The sequence below is a fragment of the Helianthus annuus genome, chromosome 11 (assembly GCF_002127325.2).
Source record: "Helianthus annuus cultivar XRQ/B chromosome 11, HanXRQr2.0-SUNRISE, whole genome shotgun sequence".
Classification (NCBI taxonomy): domain Eukaryota; kingdom Viridiplantae; phylum Streptophyta; class Magnoliopsida; order Asterales; family Asteraceae; genus Helianthus; species Helianthus annuus.
In genome coordinates this window covers 128,552,829-128,566,599 of record NC_035443.2, presented here as the reverse complement: position 1 = coordinate 128,566,599, position 13,771 = coordinate 128,552,829, and the positions used below count along the sequence as shown (strand labels likewise).

The 13,771-nt window shown below is 35.1% G+C and overlaps 1 long non-coding RNA gene across 1 annotated transcript; it reads left to right on the top strand.

The window, feature by feature from the left end:
- The first annotated feature begins 3,124 nt into the window (after positions 1-3,124).
- On the top strand, positions 3,125-6,305 carry LOC110890531. Its single transcript, XR_002564539.1, has 3 exons — positions 3,125-3,589; positions 4,506-4,563; positions 5,561-6,305. It is a non-coding gene; the product is annotated as an uncharacterized LOC110890531 (long non-coding RNA).
- Positions 6,306-13,771: the final 7,466 nt, after the last annotated feature.

Below are 13,771 nucleotides of genomic sequence, written 5' to 3'. Positions count from 1 at the left end.
CTATTATGTTTTTAACTTTTAATCAAATCATGTTTAACATATTCACTACGTCAAAAATGGGCTACGACCACACTTTTTGCAAAACCCCCTGGCCACACTTTTGAAAAAATGTGTGGCTAAAGGTCAATCATAATATTTTAAAACTCATTTAGCCACATGTTTTATTATTAATGTGACCATTGTATACCGGTTCAGAACCTTTAGCCACACTTTTAAGAAAGAATGTGACATTTATTAGCCACAACTCGAAATGTGTGGCCAAATCTGATCTATGGTCACATGATTTTGTTTCATGTCACCAAACACACGTGTATTTGAAACCTTTAGCCACACTTTAAGAAAAAAAATTGTGACATTTATTAGCCACACTACCAAATTGTGGCCAAATATGATCTACGACCACATTATTTGTTTTCACGTGACCAATAACACATGTATTCAAAGCCTTTAGCCACACTTTAAGAAAAAAAATTGTGACATTTATTAGCCACACTATAAAAGTGTGGCTAAATATGATCTATGACCATAGTATTTGTTTCATGTGACTAAAAACACATGTATTCGAGATCTATACCACATGTTAAAAAAGTAGTTACACTAAAAAAAAGTGGCCAAATGTGATCTATAGCCATGTTATATGTTAGATAACATGGCTAAAAGCTAGCACATGTGGCCACACATAGTTGTATATTATTTTGTGTGACCGAATGTTATATAATAATAGACACACTTAAAATTAAAAATTTTCATATGGCTTCACATAAACATTCGTCACACCAACGTCCCTTTGTTTATTTTGTGTGACGAAATAATATCAAATGTTATGGAAAAAATGTGTGACCAAATGTTAGACTTACTATATTTTTAAAAATTCCCACCAAAATATTTCGTCCTAAAACTTAAATTTCCCGCAAAAATATTTCATCCTAAAAATTTCCCCCAAAATATTTCATTCTAATTTAAAACTTCCCCCTCAAATAATATTCCAATTTTAAAAATTACATAATTTAATATTATAAAGAGTAAACTAAATTCGTCCCTTGGGTTTGATCAATTTTGCCGCCCACTCCCGCTCCTTAAAAGCTTAGCACATGGTCACTAAACTTAATGTACGATCAATGTATTTCTGACCATCTTTATAGTAGTGGCCTTTTGTATAAAGTTTTTACTTGGAAATGTACCTGTACAGAAAATGGCCATCTTTATAACCAGGATACTTTTTTAATCAAAAATTTGATCCACATGATGCAATGTAGTGGAATTTTACGGTTCAGTGTATTTCCGACGATGTTTCTAACTTTTTAGTTTTGTTTATTGATATGTTAATTTTATAAACTTATATATGTTTATTATTATTATTATTATTATTATTATTATTATTATTATTATTATTATTATTATTTTGTTTATTGATATATTAATTTTATAAACTTATATATGTTTAATAATATTATTATTATTATTATTATAAAATAATAATGGTAAGAAATAAGAAAATAGATGAATCAAATAAATAAAGAGAATGACAAGAATACCCCTCATTTAACATTAAAATTTAATGGTGTTGAAGATTTGGATGGATTTTGTCAACAATTTGTAAACCACAATGGTACAAGTGAGAAAACAAAACTTTTTTGGATGAATCTGACAAAATTGCCCAAACCCTAGGGACGATTTTGTCATTTTATTCTACTATAAAAAATATTACTACATATTTAAAAATTCAAACTTTTTCTAAACATTATATATTCAAAATCATATTTTATTGCTTGTTTTCTTCTAAATAATATGTCAATGTATGCATATTAATTACGTTTATATATGTTTTTAGTGTATACACATTAGTATCGGTACCAGATTTCCCGTACATAATTGCTTACGGTATCGATTTGGTACCTAATTTTTTGGCGTTTTCAGTACCAATACTTGCGGTTTGGTACAGTACCAGCATTTTACGCATATTTACTTTTAATGCCGCATCGAACATTTTAGGTACAGGTACCCATATTTGGCGATTTTTGGTACCAGTAAATTTCGATACCGTTACTTTCGTTACCAATACCGAGATCATCCCTATTCATATGTGTGTTATTGGACCACGTTAACTCTTAATGGGTCACAATGGCCAATAGTGAATCATATATGTGTTAGTGAATCATTTTGGGCCTTAATGGATCACAGCGGACAATGCTACATCATAAATGTCTTAATGGATCACAACGGACAATGCTACATCATAAATGTCTTAATGGATCATATCTTGCCTTAATGGATCATATCTTGCCTTAATGGATCATGATGGACAATAGTTATTCGCATATGTTTTAACAGGCCATATTGGGTCATAATGGATCACAATGGCAAATAGTGAATCATCTATATGTTAATTAATCATATTGGGCCTTAAAGTATCTCAATGGGCAATAGTAGATCATAGATGTCTTAATCGACCATATTACGATTAAATGGATCGCAACGAATAACAGTAGATGATTATACATGTCTTAATGGACCGTATTGGGCCTTAATGGATCACAATGGCCATTAGTAGGTCATACATGTCTTAATGGACCATATTGGGCTTTAATAGATCACAATGGCTAATAATGGATCATATATGTGTTTCTGAACCATATTGGGCCTTAATGGATGACAATGGACAATAGTAGATCACACATGTCTTAATATATCACAATGAACGATAGTAGATCATACATGTCTTAATTGACCATATTAGGCCTTAATGGATCCAATGAACAATAGTAGATATCGTATGTGTTAACGACCCATACTGAGCCTTAATGGATCATAATGGGAAATAATCGATCATACATGTCTTAATGGACCATATTGGGTCTTAATAGATCACAGGGACAATACTAGATAATACATTTTTTTAATAGACCATATTGGGTCTTAATATTTCACAATGAACAATTGTAGATCATACATGTTTTAACGGACCATGTTGAGTCTTAATTAATCACCATAGAAAATAGTAGAACATATATATTTTTTTTGGACCATATTCGGTATTAATAGAAAATAGTGTTCTTGTATGTATAATTTAAATATAATTTTTGTAATTTTATTTATTATTAAAGATTTAGAAAATAGTGTTCTTTTCTTCCTAACATTTTCAACCCTAGAAATTTCCCTCCCAACCCAATCCAAAAATTTGAGCTCCCCCCAAAATTTTCTAAAAGCAAACAAATCCACAACCCTAGCTCTCATCCCACAAGTTTGCAAAATCACCGTTTCAATTTTCTAATCAAATCACCCCCAAAATGGATCACCAAATACTACTCGCACCAAAAGCACAATGACGGATCTGAAACCGAACGTCCAACCATCATCTTCTCTATCTTCACATGATGCTGTAGTTCAATCGTTCTCCATTTAAAATCAATTCCAGTAAAAGAATAATCGACGGTGTTGAATAATGGTTCTGATTCGAAGGTTTCGACATCAATACGGCTTCGAGCGACCTGAGGCGCCACATTCACTATGAAATAGTCACCTTCAATCGTACACTTCTTCTTCTTCTTCTTCTTCGTCTTCTTCTTCTTCTATATTTCGATCTTCCCAGGTTTGTACTTATTGCGATTTAATGGATTATTATTAGCTGAAGTGTTCTTAGATGATTCGGTCGATGAATATTACATTTGACAAGTGACTATCAACTGATTAAAAGCAAATATAGTCACAATTTTGCATTTAGGGTTTTGATTATTAAACTTTAAAATTACATGTATATGTTTGTGCTTTTTTTTTACTTTTAGGTTTTTAGTTTTAGTGAGTTTTATTTTTTATTTTTTAAGCTCTACGTATGTAGTTATTGTTTTTTTATTTATTGATTTTAGTGCCCATCACAATAACACCTATTCCACAATATGTGATTATGGTGCATTCTTGTTTGATGTTTTGTATGTGATGTCTAATTTGGTGTTTTTTTGGTTAATTACTTTAGGGCACTGGTAGTTTTATATTTGATATTGGTATATTGTTGATTTTTTTTTCACAGTGAGGTCAAAAGTACCAAAAGTTGGGCAAACCAAGTCTAGTATAGACTATCAAATATACCAACAATATATGATATACTAGACTCTCACCAACAGTGACGAAGTTTGAGATTTCCGACCGGAGGGTCGAAGACGTATATACCAAAAATTTCTATAAAACCGGGGGGTCAAGAACGTATATATCCAAAAAAAAATTTATACGAAAACTAAATACTCTCCACTACTGAGTGAAAAGTTCGGGGGGTCGGCCGCCCCCTCCCGCCCCCACAAAGCTACGCCATTGCTCACCAAGTGGTTTTTTTTTTTTTTACTTTTAAGTTGAATATTATTGGACTCTCACCAAATCCTCATATCATGATAGAATGTTAAAACGTGTAAAATTGCTAGCATATATGACAAGTACATTTTGACCTGCTTTTAAGTTTTGTTGTTGCATTTCTTATAGTGGATAAATAATACATGTCTCTTGTATCCGTTGAACAGCTAGTGAAGCTGGCAAAGAACTCTGTCATGAAAAGACGCTGAATTTTGAAGATTTTAGGTGATTTTTGTCATACGCTTTGGTTATTTGATAGCATTTTGATCACCCTTTTTATAGTTCGATTATGGTCACCAGCAGGTCTTGGCTTATCCGAATCCGAAAATTTTGAAATCCAAAAACCAAAACGAGATTGATTAGCCTGCTGCATACAAGCGGCCTGACGCGTCTCGATTGGTTTTTGCTCACCCCTTTTTTTGATGATAGGAAAGAAATCTTAAGTTACAAAATAGATTTTGGATTCTAAAGTAATATAAAGATTGTGGTATTTGTGTATAGATGCAAAACTAGTGCTCTAGTGGTGGCCACGGGTATTTAAGTTCCACATTTGGTGGGTCTGGGTTCGTTTTCCCACCCAGGTCTCAAGTTCGAGTCTGGGTGATAGGAGTTTCTCATTGAGAGGTTTAAATTGGGGATCTATTGTGCGAGGGGGCTCTCTAGCACGGACTCGGTTAAGACAACATATGCTAGACCTCCCAATGAGTGCCAATTGTTTCTAAGACTTGACTTTTAGTAGTTTTCATCATATCGCCTGCAATATTCAATAACTTCTTCTTAGGTACTAGTTTCATTCATAGCGTTTGTAAGTTTTTATTTATAAGATTGAATTCTTGAATGTTTTCAGTAGATCAAATGTTGTAAATTATAAAGCTACTTTAATTATGAATGCATGGTGGTTTGATTCTTGTTCCTAGATGACTTCAAGAACTTGTGAACTACTATGTTTATATTTTTAGTTTTTCAATTTTTGTTAGGATAATCTTGAAGTATTAGTTTTGCTGATCTAACGCAGCATTAGTATCGTGAACCATATAAATTTTCAAGTTACGCTTGTCGATTGTATATGTAGTTAGTCGATGTAAGATAAGTATTACATAGCTTGTCGATTTGTTTAATTTATTTTTTAGTGTTTATAATGACTTAAATTAAACATAAATTCAAATGTAATGTGATCAGAAAATAAATTACTTACTCTGTTTATGTTTGTTTATGAGTTCAGGGAGCTGAATTTGAAGCCAAATTCGGGAAGCTTGTTGAACTCGGGTTCAGCAGAGATGCAGTTATACAAGCTCTAAAGCTTTTTGATGGTAATGTAGAACAAGCGGCTGGATATCTTCTGCTACATTAGTAACAACATGTGAATCTACTATTTTTGTTTTGGTTTTTTCTTGTGATGCATTTTTTATTTATTTGCCAACTAGTTTATTATGGGTACTATTGATTCTTGGTCTATCCTACAGGTTGATCCAAAATTTGATTTGGATATGAATTAAGATGATGCGGAAGACGAGTGTTGCAACTATAGACGGGTCAAGCATATATATGTTGACAAGTATGTGTTCAAGCCCTTTATCTCGGTCTACTAGGATGAACATCTGTTAGATGTGCAAATTACCATAGCATGGGGTCTACAAGTAGCATGAATAAAACACTTGGGAGGATTATACAACAATAAAACCGGTCACAAGTTACAAGTTTACTCCTCACCACAACAGCGGTAATGTGGCCATGAAACCATGGATGCAAATTTGCAGCACTTTTGGGTCTAAAACAGTGAGTAGATGGACTTGAAGAAAACAATCTGGAAATAGTTTCTAGTTTATATGTAAAGTCATTTTTCGGTGTAACATTTGTAGATAGGTTCTGATTAGAAGTTAATGTTTTTAATTAGTATTAGTATTTAAATTGAAAACTTATGTATGGATTGGGTTATTATTGTTAATATCATTTGGTTTTTAGTTTTCTCATGTTTATTATAGTTTTATTTGATAAAAAATTAAAAATAAAATGGGTAATTACACAAATCACAAAAAATACGTGTGACCAAAGGTTAGACAACAGTCACACGTAGAATTATCAAATTTCGTGTGGCTATAAAATAACCATTGGCCACACCATAGTCACTTTGTTTCTTATTTGTGTGACTGAATGATAGCAAACGTCATGAGAAAAGAAAATTATGTGTGACCAAAAGTTAGGCAATAGCCACACTTTAAATTACAAAATTTCGTGTGGGTATAAATAGCCACTTGCCACACCATAGTTACTTTGTTTCTTGTTGTGTGACAGAATGATACCAAATGTCATATGTCATGAGAAAACAAAGTTATATGTGACTAAATGTTAGAAAATAGTCACACTTATAGTTAAAAAAATTAATGTGGTTATACATAACCATTAGCCACACTTTCATCACTTTGTTTTTTGTTTATGTGACAGAAAGATAGAAAATGTCATGGAAAAACCAAATACGTGTGACCAAATGTTAGATAATAGCCACATCATCATTACTTTGTTCCTATTGTGTGACGAACTAATAACAAATGTCATAGGAAAAACAAATACGTGTGACAAAAAGCTAGACAATAGCCACACTTAAAATTACAAAAATATTTTGTGTGTCCAGTAACAATTTTTAGCCACACTTACAATAAATTCATATGACTATATAATAAAACCGGCCACACTTACAGTAAATTCATGTGGCCGTTGCTACCTTTTAGCATACTTAATAGACAAAATGTTTGATTACAACAACCCTTTTTGTCACACATTTTTATCATTAATGTGGCTAAAACATAGTTTTTAGTAAATATATGTGACTATATAATAGATACAGTCACACTTAAATTAAATTCATGTGGCTAGTGAAACCCTTTAGCCACACTTAATGGAGGAAATGTTAGATATAACAAAAAATGTTGGTACCCTTTTGTCACACTTTTAAGTTCCAAGGCCACTAAAACGTGTGTGTGTTCGTATGATACATACGATGACTCGAGCTTTGGTCACACTTGACATGAAAAAGATATGTGTGGCGAAAGACATATAGTCACACTTTTTGTGTGTAGCTATATCCCTATTTTGGCGTAGTGATTGTTTGATGTTTGTGTATATGCTAGTAGAACTAATTTATGATTAAACAAGTTTTAGTATCAAGTATAACTTATCTTAGAATAACACTATTTAAAACAATTATGGGGGTTAATAATACAACGATGAACTATTCTTTTGAATCATTACTATATTTTTTTTAAAGAAAAATTAATAGTAATGATTTAAGAGTTGAAATATAAATAAGAGTAACTTTGTAAATGACTGTATATGTGATGCCATATCCACTACTTGGATTTCTGGTGCACATTTTATAATTTCTTTAATTATATAAGGAGGTTAGTAACAATTTAATTGATCAATAATGGGCTGTAAATTCCGCGTTTCCGTTTCAAACGCTTATGACCCTTTGACTCCTTGTATTACACATACAATCACTCATAAGTATTCCTTAAATTGCGGACCGTACAAAGGCTATAAAACCGAAACCTTTATCACCATCTTTTCTTCACCACAAGCACATCTCGACACCCTTTCTGTTTCGATAAACACCACCACAACACCATCATGTAAACGACATACCCACACATCTCGACCCCACAACACCTTTCACGAGAAAAATACACGTCGCCGGAAACCTCAATCAATCGCCGGTGATCGGAGAAGACGATCATAGTTTTTGACAGGAACCACTCCACTCGATTCGGTATCCCTCTTTTCTTTTCTTCGACTCAATTTACTTCTGTTATATGTGAACCACTAACAGTGTTAACCAAATCCGAGGAATTATAACAGAAGTTTTTTTTTGTTGTTTTGTTCGTACCTTTGTTCAACTCACTGTTCTTTCTTCTAAACCAGGAAGATGATCCTGATGACTCGCATAAACGAAATCAAAATACCTTTTCGAATAACCCTCACACTTGCCGGAGCGAAAAGGTTTCTGCCGAAGCGAACCTAGCTCGCCGAAGATCGGAGGCGACGTCGGAGACACGCCGGAGACCGTCGGGAGAACCGCGACCCGGGGTTCACGTCGGGTATAACCCTTTAACTCAAGCTATTTGTTTTCTTTTATTTCTATACTAATGGATCAAGGGGATGAATAAAGAAAACGATTTCAATCAGAAATGTGATTTGTGTTTGTGGAGTTATATTCTAAGTGTTCTAAACAAAGAAGATGATGAACTGTTACTCATGTCACCTTTTTTTTAATCTTTTGCCATCTTCAACAAATTACAAAATTAGTCCGTGTTTGCTTAGATCTTTTTTTTACTGTTTCACTTTTTTTTAAATCAAATTTACCCTTTGTTAAAAACAATAAAATCCCTTGATTAAATTCAGTTTTTATTATTCTATTTATTTCTTCTATTTTTTTTATGAAACCTTAAACATTTATTAATAACCTGAATAATTAACAATTAATTTCAATCCTTTTCTTTTTTAAAATTCGTTATAATCCATATCGATAACCCCCAAATAATTTTCTATAGTTCTTTTTCTTTCTTTCTAATAATAAACGCTAAAATTAATTAAATTACCAAACTATCTTAATTTTATTGATGAGTTAAATTCTAATATTTAAACAATTTGGAAATCTCAAATATTAGGGATATCGTCTAATTCATAAATATTAGGATTGTTTATATTAACCAATAAATAATAACAAGTTCGTTATGTGTTATTTCAAATATTTAGGATTATCACTTACGTTCGTTCTCTTGGATTGTTCTCAAATCTTTACTCGTGCACTATTACAAGAAATCGCAACGCAACGCAACCAATGTGAGTATACATGACCCATTTTCTATTTTATCACATTTTGGGTGTTGTATGCATTTCTATATCAAACACACTATGTTAAACATTTTTGCACCCTCAATCCACATTTCATGTGAATCTATTTGACTCATGTTAATCACGTTATGCTACTGTTAAACATTTATGACTGTGTGTTCATTAACTTTGTAAGCCTCCCCTAACAATGGCAGCGCTGTAGGTTGAGAAACGCCCCTCCCATAATATTATGGGTATTGTTAGGTTTATTCTATGTTACTCATTTACCACCCTTCTAGGGTTAGGCTATGTTAATTGCGTTAAACTTTGGTTTGAACACATAGATTTCATCGTTACGAGTATAACTGTTAATATGAAATCATATAGTCACGTGGATTTGAGCATGTTAATCTATTTCAAACATATTATACTATTATCAAACTTGTATACTCGCCAACATGTTTTGTTGACTTTATTTTAAATGCATACTGCAGGATGAGGAAGTCAAGATTTGAAGAAATGAATAGGATGGCCTAGAAACCCACTTTTGAAATAAACTATGTTTAATGTTTGTTATTTCCTTTTATGACAATGTATGAAACTTTGCAATTTTAATAAATGAAACTTAATTATATTGTCACATATAGTGTTATGATGTTTTGAGCAATTTGTTCGTCTCATCCCGATGTTTCCTCCATCGGTTGGGGTGTGACAGCACCGGCGGTCGGTAAGTATCTGCTCAACCAAAATGGTGAAGGGTCGTCAAGGAGAACGAGTCAGGTATTATATATATAATCTCTTTCTACAAACCCTAATCTCAATTTCACATTAAAACATATATAAAACTCACTTTTTGCCACATTTTTTTTTTAAATTTCAGACTCTACACCAGAGGAACAATTCTCGGTTACAAAAGGTACAATAAAACTAAATTACAATTACATTTTGATTAATTTATTTACTTTATTACCGATATTGAAATTGAAATCTGACATTTGTCGATTTTGTTTTACTGGCGTCAATTAGGTCAATAGGGTAGTGGGGCGGCAGTGGGATGGTGGTGGTAGTGGGGCGGCACTAGTGGTGGAGGTGAGACGGTGGTGGGGGTGAGAAAGTGGTGGTAGGTGTGTGTTTTATTATATATATGTAATTTTAAATATATATATATATATATATATATATATATATATTATATTTATATTAAAAGTTTATGCATTAAAGAATTGTTACTTGTACTCATGTGCATATAAGATTTGTACTTTGTGTGTAAATGACCAAATTACCCTCATAATTAACAGACTTGGTGGATGGTGTTAGAAATTTGGACTCAGATAGTTAAGAAAAGTGGTTGTAGGGACTCAGTGTCACACCCCCAAAATCCACCCGCGGATAACACCCGCTTCGGGGGCGTGACTGACCAGGATCCAGCCACCAATTATACTAAGCATTGGTTAATATTAAAGTAATACTTGCTAACCATAAAAATTAGCAAATATCAAGTTCAGAGTTAAAGGTTTTAAAGTCTAAACAGTAACAAGTAGCGGAAGCATAATTAAATAGTTTTTAAACAGTGTTCATAAGGTAAGCATAATAAATGCCCAACACACGGGCAGACGACCACTACACATCCCAAGTAGCTGCTCCAGTCACTGGCCACCTGCAAAGCATGCAGTAAAGGGGTCAACAATAATGCTGAGTGAGTTCACTAGTTGTCCAGTTTTAAATTCCAAAAACTCGTTTCACCAGTTAATTTATCCGTTTATACATGCCATGGGGAGCTACCCCAAAAGTTAGCGACTAAACTGTTTTCCAATACCGAACACTAGGTAACCGAATGCGTTTCCGCAGGATGCCCCGATGTCAATGTTCTATCATCATTGACGGATGCCTGAGTACATTAGTTCACGACCGATCCCATACCATGGCACGGTGTGAGGCTGGTAAAACCTAAATAGCGCTATCAACTAATAACCCGTTCGCCTGGCACCGGCGACTAATCGGTATTATGTAGTAGGGACTTGAGTGATAGAGTTGCGTTTAGTGCCGTTAGTTGCAATCCGTATAAACAGTAATTAACTAAAAAGGTTTCCCAATACAAGGGAAGATAAAGTAAGTTTGTTTCCCAATAACTAGGGAAGGAGTGTAGACGGTATCCCCTTTACAAGGGGATAGGGTTGTTTTAGTCTCGTGTCCCAAACCACCGGGACGCATGCTTTTAAGTTGTGAACTCACCTTGGGTTGCTCGGTATGATACGTTACTTGGTTAAGTATGTTGGTCACCACGTCCTAACATGGTTACCAAATATGGGTCAAGTCGGGTACAAGTAAACACGTATAAGACACACTTAACGTAAATGCAGATAACCACAGTAGCAGGTAGACATGCAGCCCAGTCAACAGGAAGTCCAACATACAAACAGTGGGGCTATTGGGCCTAAGCAGTTACACAAGCAATCCAGTTAACAGACAATCCAACAAGTACATTGGCCCAATATCAGCCCAGTCGAGACGGAGGTGACTCGCAACCAAGGTTGCGAATCGCAACCGAGGTCTCGGTTCGTCATGCTTTGGTTGCGACTCGCAATCAGAGATTCCGACTCGCAACCGGCGATTCCGACAAAGCAGCTGTGGTTACGACTCGCAATCAGATCGATACGCGTTGATTACGACTCGCAACCGGGAGGTCTCGACAAATCTTGGTGCGGTCTCGAGTAGCAACCAAAGGTTGCGACTCGCAACCGTAGTTACGTGTGCATGAAGACCTTCTAGAACCTGTCATATGTACGAACCAATGGAAATGCATTTTCATGAAACCAATATGTACCATTTCCACTAAAACATGTTTTCTTGTCTGATTACAAACCAAAACAGATCAAACAAGCACAATATCAAATATTTATCATGTTCATAACACATTCAAATTGTTCTTCACACATTCAACATATTCAATCACAAGTATCCAAATGACAATTAACCAAAATCAGGTTATTCAAGCAATATTTAACCACAATCTCAAATCATGAAAGTCATGAACACTCAATCCAACATCATGTCCAAATCCCCTTTAACCAAACCCTTGTTAACCGGAAACAAAACTATCTCCCCACAAAACCGAATACTCACATACTTTCATAAACATTCACCCTAAGTTATCTAGACATGCTTTTCGAACATAATCAAGCATCAAATCTTTTATCCGAAATTTATACCATCATCCTATATTAATACAAGCAAGAATCATGGTAACATATAGTGACCTTACTAACACATGAACATCTAGAAAGAGCTAAAACCACTAACCGGCTATAGATTCAAGGTGTGCGGGTATGATGGATCGATGAATGAGCTTCCGGTTGGCGGTTCCGAGCTAAAACCGAGTAGGTTCTTGATGTTGGTTGACCCGAGAAGAAGGAGAAGGATGAGAAGAGTGGTCTTGGTTGCTAGAGCTTTAGGGTTTTGGGGTTTAGTGAAGAAGATGAGAGGAGAGTGTGAGAAGAGGGTGTGTAAAATGATTAAGGGAGGTGGGGTTGGGTTTATATAATGTTCCGAGTTGGGCTAAGGGTTCCGGGTTGGGTTTAATTCCTACAAGGCCAAGGCCTAGCCGGCCCAATACTAATGTTCACTCGAGACCATGGTCTCGAGTCGGGTTGAGGTCTCGAGTCGGGTTTATATATATATATATATATATACATATACACACAAAAGTAAATCGGCATATAACACATAATAACAAATAATTCATCGTTTTCATTTAATAAAATACGTACATGAAACGTTGCATCAAGAAAGTTTCCCCGGGAAGGTCCGAAGTGTCACATTATCCCCACGTTTTAGGTACTTTCGTCCCGAAAGTTAAGGCAGCCACTGTCAAGCTAGTGTGAGTAAAAGCGTTTCAACGGGGTGTCACATCATCCCCCCGTTAGTTTGGAATTTCGTCCCGAAATTCGTTCGTAGCTTCAGTGCTGGGGTTTTCGTTTGGGAACAACTGGGGATACTTGTGCTTCATCTGGTCTTCCCGCTCCTAGGTATACTCTGGGCCACGTCGCGAGTTCCAACGAACTCGTACAAGAGGTATCTGGCTACGTTTGAGGATTTTGATCTCTCGATCAGTGATCTCAATCGGTTCCTCAGTAAAGTGTAGCTGTTCGTCAATCGTCAGTTCCTTAAAAGGAATCACAAGTGTTTCATCCGACAAACACTTCTTCAGGTTGGATACGTGAAAAACGTTGTGTACCGCACTCAGTTCTTCAGGCAGGCTCAATCTATAAGCAACCTTACCGATCTTCTCGGTAATTTCGAATGGTCCGATATATCGCGGATTGAGCTTGCCCCGTTTGCCAAAGCGAACCACACCCTTCCAGGGTGAGACTTTAAGTAGAACCCGGTCACCGACCTGGAATTCCAATGGTTTCCTACGCTTATCAGCGTAGCTCTTCTGACGGTCACGAGCTGCCGCCATGCGTTGTCTGATCTGGGCAATCTTCTCCGTTGTATCTACCACCATCTCTGGGCCCGTGATTTGACTATCACCGATTTCCGCCCAGCAGAGAGGTGACCGGCATTTACGACCGTACAATGCCTCAAAAGGTGCTGCCTGAATGCTAGT